The sequence below is a fragment of the Nicotiana tomentosiformis genome, chromosome 1, assembly GCF_000390325.3.
Source record: "Nicotiana tomentosiformis chromosome 1, ASM39032v3, whole genome shotgun sequence".
Lineage (NCBI taxonomy): Eukaryota > Viridiplantae > Streptophyta > Magnoliopsida > Solanales > Solanaceae > Nicotiana > Nicotiana tomentosiformis.
In genome coordinates, this window is record NC_090812.1 from 3912684 (window position 1) to 3919388 (window position 6705).

The window sequence follows — 6705 nt, forward strand, 5'->3', positions numbered from 1 at the left end:
TTGATAGATTTTCAAGGAAAGACACTGGGGTAAGTGATTCTAACTCGGATTTGGTCAATATACACGAATATATCATTATTTTCACCATTTAATTAGTGTTTTGAGATTGAAATTTTGGAATTTTTTTTAGAAATCTAATAGAAACGAATTTTTGAGATTTCGGTATCGATTCGGAGTCGGATTTGAGTGAAACTGGTATAGTTGGACTCGTAATTGAATGGGTTGTCGGATTTCGTAAATTTTGCCGGATTCCGAGAGGTGGGCCCCATGGACAATTTTTGAATTAATTTCGTATTTTTATGGAAAAATATAGTATTTTCTTATAGAATTGATTTTTATAATTTTTTGTGATTGTATCGAATTATTTTGGCAAGATTCGAGCTAGACAAAGTTGGATAATCATGAAAAAGGCCTTTTAGTGGATTAAATTAGAGCAAATTGAGGTAAGTCTCTTGTCTAATCTTGTGAGGGGAAATTTACCCCATAGGTAATTAAATTAATAATTGTTGCTAATTGTGGGGGCTACGTATGTACGAGATGACGAGAGTCCGTATATAGCTACTATTAATGCTAAAGTCCGGGTAGTTTTGGACTCAAAGCATGAATTACTTGTGTAAGTTGTATTCTTTACTTAATTAAAATTAAATGACATATATTTATATATTGTGAATTGTTAGGTAAAAATATTAAAAGATGAAAATCTCATATGCTTAATATTTTGTTTAAATTAATTAATTATTAAAAGAAATTGAATTTATATTATAATAAATATACTCTCCTTCCGGAGGTACATAATAAAAGGTCCTCCTTTCTTGTGGAGCGGGCCGAACGCCTCGGCATGATAGATGCATCTATGGATCATGCCGCACGTCCCTCGGTAGTGTACACGACACTCTGGATCGGGCCGTATGACCTCGGCAGAAATCGTGCCTAATAATAATAATTACACGATACTTTGATAGTTTATTGCAGCTTGTGAAGCTAATTGATAAATTGAAAATCTTTGGAATTTAAATAAATAATTATCTCTGCTTGTTAAGAAAATTATTGTTGTTCCTGTAAATGAGACTAGTTGATAAATTAAAATTTTATTGGAATTGAAGGAATTTAATTAATATATTGAGAATTATTGCATTTGAAGGAATTTAATTATTTCTGCTTGTTAAAGATAATCATTGTAAATTCTATAAATCATGTTGATCTAGATATTGCTATTTTTATTTTATTTATTATTATTGACTCTTAGTGAGTGTCTAAGTCGGCCATCTCGTCTCTACCACTTTGAGATTAGGCTTGATACTTACTGGGTACACGTTGTCTACGTACTCATGCTACACTTGCTGTACTTTTTGTGCAGGATCTGAAGCGGGTACTAGTGGAAGACCTATCATCGTACATCCACTTTATTCAGAGGCATAGTGGTGAGCTGCCTTGCTGAGCCGTTCTGTAGCTACCAGTGCCTCTCCTTGTATTTTCATTCTGTCTATTTTTATTTTAGACAATATTTGAGATTTTGTATAATCTACTAGATGCTCATACACTTGTGACACCAGGTCTTGGAACACACATTAGTAGAATTTGGAATTGTATTATTTTTTTGGATTTAAGTAATCAGTATTTTTTTTTATTTCTTTAATATTGCTAGCAAAAAATAATAAAATTACTTAGAAAATTATTCTGAAAATAATTGATATATGTTTAATTTAATTGTTGGCTTACCTAGCTGTAGTGTTGGGCGCCATCACGACCTATAGGTAAAATTGGGTCGTGACATCATGGTATCAGAACACTAGGTTCACGTAGGTCTCACAAGTTATGAGCAGACCTAATAGAGTCTTGCGGATCGGTACGGAGACGTCTGTACTTATGTTCGAGAGGCTATAGGGTGTTAGGAAACTACCTTTCTTCATATTCCATCATGCAATTGATGTAGTACTAAATATCCTTATCTTATTCTCTCACAGATAGTGAGAACGCGCTCTAATGAGGTTCCAAACCAGGGAAGAGCTATTCCCCCAGTTGCTAGAGGCCGATGGAGGGCTCCATCCCGTGGTAGAGGGCGAGGACGTCCCAGGACTGTTCCAGTTATGCCGCCAGTGGGTTTAGCAGAGAACCCCATTGTTGAGGAACAAGGTGAGGTGCCTGTGGCAGAGCCAGCTCCGGTGAATTTCATATCTGCACCGCGATTCCAGGATGTTATGGGTCGTATGCTGTGGTTCATGGACAATATGACTCAGGCCGGTCTATTTCCAGCAGACCCAAGCACATCTCAGGCGGGCGGGGGAACATATACCCCTACCGCACAGGCTTATGGGCAGACATATGTTGTATATCAGACCCAGGGTGCACTACCTGTGGGTGGAGCCCAGCCAGTGGCAGCAGCTACACCTGAGCCCAGGCCAGCTGCAGCTGCTGATCCTCAAAAACTATTGGACAGATGGACTAGACTACATCCTCCTGTCTTTTGGGGTGAGCGACATGAGGATCCCCAGGATTTCATTGATCGGTGCAAGGATAGACTGTACAACATGAGGATATTGGAGTCTCATGGGGTAGACTTTGCTACTTTTCAGCTAGAGGGCAAAGCCCGTAGATGGTGGCAATCTTATGTTCTTGGCAGACCAGCAGATTCTCCTCCCATGACTTGGGACAGGTTCACCCGTATTTTCCTGGACAGGTATATTTCACCCTCTTGGAGGTAAGAGTTGAGGTTTCAGTTTGAGCAACTCCAGCAGGGTCAGATGTCAGTAACCGATTATGAGGCGAGATTTTTTGAGTTATCTCGCCATACACTTATGATACTCCCTACTGAAGCGGAGAGAGTGCGGAGGTTTGTTGCGGGTTTACATACTGGAATTCAGGCCACTATGGCTAGAGAGGTTGAGATGGGTACTTCTTATGAGCTAGTCGTGGAGATAGCCCGCAGGATTGAGGGCGTACGTCAGCGGAGCCGAGAGCAGGTTATGAAAGATAAACGGTTTAGATATTTTGGAGAGTTTAGAGGTGCTCCGTCTGGGGGTAGAGGTTAGTTCGCGAGAGGGCAGTCCAGCACGCCCCCATATCCAGCACCACCGCCTCCTCGGGGTGCTCCAGTGCGACCTTATTTCAGTGTTATACCAGAGAGTTCTTATCGCCCACCAGCTATTCAGGGTCCTTCCAGAGAGTATTCAGGTCCCCAGGGCCAGACACTTAGTCAGCAGGCCATCACACCAAAGAGTTATTACGAGTACGGGGATCCCAGTCACATAGGTAGATTTTGCCCCAGGCTTCGGGGTAAACTAGTGCAACAGGGTCAGCAGCCTATGATTACCGGACCAGTTGCTCCACCAGTTGTCCGACCACCAATAGGTGGAGGACAGGTGGGTAGGGGCCGTCCTATAGGTGGAGGTCAGCCAGGCGGAGGCCATCCAGTTGGCGCTCCAGCTCGGTTCTATGCTTTTCCATCCAGACCAGATGCAGAGGCCTCAGATGCCGTGATTACATGTATTATTTCTGTTTGCGGCAAATATGCATCAGTATTATTTGATCCAGGATATACGTATTCTTTTGTGTTATCTCTATTTGCTCCATTCCTGGGTGTTTCTTGTGAGTCCTTGAGTACTCCTGTTTATATGTCCACTCATGTGGACGATTCTGTTGTTGTGAACCGGATCTACCGGTCCTGTATTATTATATTTTGTGGTTATGAAACTAAAGCAGATTTTCTACTGCTTGAGATGACCGACTTTGAAATTATTCTGGTCATGGACTGGTTATCTCCATATCATGTTATTCTAAATTGTCATGCCAAGACTGTTACCTTAGCTATTCTAGCGTTTCCTAGGCTGGAGTGGAAGGGTTCGTCTGTTAGTTCGTTTAATCGAGCTATTTCTTTTATGAAGGCTCAACACATGGTTGAGAAGGGTTGTTTAGCTTATCTAGCCTATGTTCGGGATACTACTGCGGAGACTCCGGCTATTGATTCAGTGCTTGTAGTTCGGTAGTTCTCCGATGTATTTTCTTCAGATATTCCAGGTATGCCACCTGATCGTGATATTGATTTCTGTATTGACCTGGCTCCAGATACCCAACCTATATCTATCCCACCTTATCGCATGGCTCCAAAAGAATTGAAAGAACAACTTGAGGATTTATTAGCCAAAGGGTTCGTCAGGCCGAGTGTATCGCCTTGGGGTGCACTGGTATTATTTGTGAAGAAGAAAGATGGAACAATGCGAATATGTATTAATTATCGTCAATTGAACAAAGTCACTATTAAGAATAAGTACCCATTTCTGTGTATTGATGATCTATTTGACCAGTTGCAGGGTGCCAGGGTGTTCTCTAAGATCGACTTGAGGTCGGGGTACCATAAGTTGAAGATTCGGGATTCGGATGTTCCGAAAACTGCTTTTCGGACTAGATATGTTCATTATGAGTTTTTGGTGATGTCCTTCGGTTTAACTAATGCCCCGACATCATTTTTGGATCTGATGAATAGGGTATTCAGGACATAGATTGATTCGTTTGTCATTGTCTTCATTGATGACATTTTGATCTACTCGTGCAGTAAAGAGGAGCATGAGCAGCATATGAGAGTAGTGCTTCAGATGTTGCGGGAACAAAAGTTATATGCTAAGTTCTCTAAATGTGAGTTTTGGCTAGAGTCTATAGCATTTTTGGGGCATATTGTATCAGGCGAGGGCATTAAGGTTGATCCCAAAAAGATTGAGGCAGTTCAGAATTGGCATCGTCCCACTTCGGCGACTGAGATCATTAGTTTTATGGGTTTAGAAGGTTATTATCGTCGATTCATGGAGGGTTTTTCATCTATTACAGCACCTTTGACCAAATTAACCTAGAAGGGTGCTCTGTTCCGATGGTACGATGATTGTGAGGTGAGCTTTCAGAAGCTCAAGACAACATTGACTACAACACCAGTGTTAGTATTTTCTTCTGGTTCGGGGATGTATACAGTGTATTGTGACGCTTCACACATTGGCTTGGGTTGTGTATTGATGCAGGAAGGGCGAGTTATTGTATATGCTTCACGTCAGCTGAAGCCCCACGAGAAGAATTATCCGGTACATGATTTGGAATTAGCTGCGATTGTTCATGCTCTAACGATTTGGAGGCATTATCTTTATGGGGTATCTTGTGAAGTTTACACTGATCATCGTAGTTTGCAACATTTGTTCAAGCAGAGGGACCTAAATTTGAGACAACACATATCGCTTGAGTTACTAAAAGATTATGATATTACTATCCTGTATCATCCGGGCAAAGTAAATGTGGTTGCAGACGTCTAGAGTAGAAAGACGGGGAGTATGGGTAGTTTGGCATCCATTTCAGTAGAGGAGAGGCCATTAGCTTTGGATATTCAGTCCTTGGCCAACAGACTGGTGTGGCTGGATATTTCAGAGCCCAGCCAAGTTCTTGCATGTGTTGTTGCTCAGTCTTCACTATTTGAGCAGATCAAGGCTCGCCAGTATGATGATCCACACTTAATGGTTCTTCGAGAAACAGTACTACGGGGTGGTGCCAAGGAAGTTACTATTGGCGCGGATGGTGTTCTGCGACTCCAGGATCGTCTATATGTTCCTAATGTTGATGGACTGAGGAAAAAGATCATAGAGGAAGCACACAGTTCTCGGTATTCTATTCATCCAGGTGCTACGAAGATGTATCGTGACCCGAGGCAGCATTATTGGTGGCGACGAATGAAAATGGACATCGTTGAGCATATAGCTAGGTGTCTAAATTATCAGCAAGTTAAATATGAGAACCAGAGTCCAGGCGGCCTACTTCAGCAGATGACTATACTGGAGTGGAACTGGGAACACATCACTATGGATTTTGTAGTTGGGTTGCCACGGACCTTGCGGAAGTTTGATGCAGTTTGGGTCATTGTTAACAGGTTGACCAAGTCGGTACACTTCATTTCGGTTATGACTACGTATACTTCAGAGAGGTTGGCCCAGATTTATATTCAGGAGATAGTTCGGTTGCACGGTATGCCAATTTCTATCATATCAGATAGAGGCCCTCAGTTTACTTCACATTGCTGGAGAGCAGTACAGAGTGAATTGGGGACCCATGTAGAGCTTAGCACAACCTTTCATCCGCAGACTGACGAGCAGTCAGAGCGGACAATTTAGATTTTGGAGGATATGCTCAGGGCATGAGTAATTGACTTTGGAAGTCAGTGGGATCATTTCTTGCCTTTGGTCAAGTTTGCTTATAATAACAGTTACCAATCTAGCATCGAGATGGCTCCATTTGAGGCTTTATATGGTCGGCGATGTCGTTCGCCCATTGGATGGTTTGAGCCCGGTGAGACTAAGTTATATGGTACTGATTTGGTGAAGGATGCCTTGAAAAAGGTAAAGTTGATTCAAGAGCGACGTCGTACAGCACAATCCATATAGAAGAGTTAAGCGGATCAGAAAGCGCGTGATTTATCATTTATGGTAGGTGAAAAAGTTCTCTCAAAAGGGGGAAATTGAGCCTAAGGTTTATAAGCCCATTTGAGGTGTTGAGACGAGTTTGGGAGGTTGCTTATGATTTTGCATTGTCACCCAATCTATCGGGAGTTCATCCGGTTTTCCATGTATCTATGCTTCAGAAGTATCATGCCGACCTATCACATGTGTTAGACTTCAGCACAGTTCAGCTAGATAATAGCTTGGGTTATGCAGAGGAGCCAGTTTCCATTGTTGATAAACA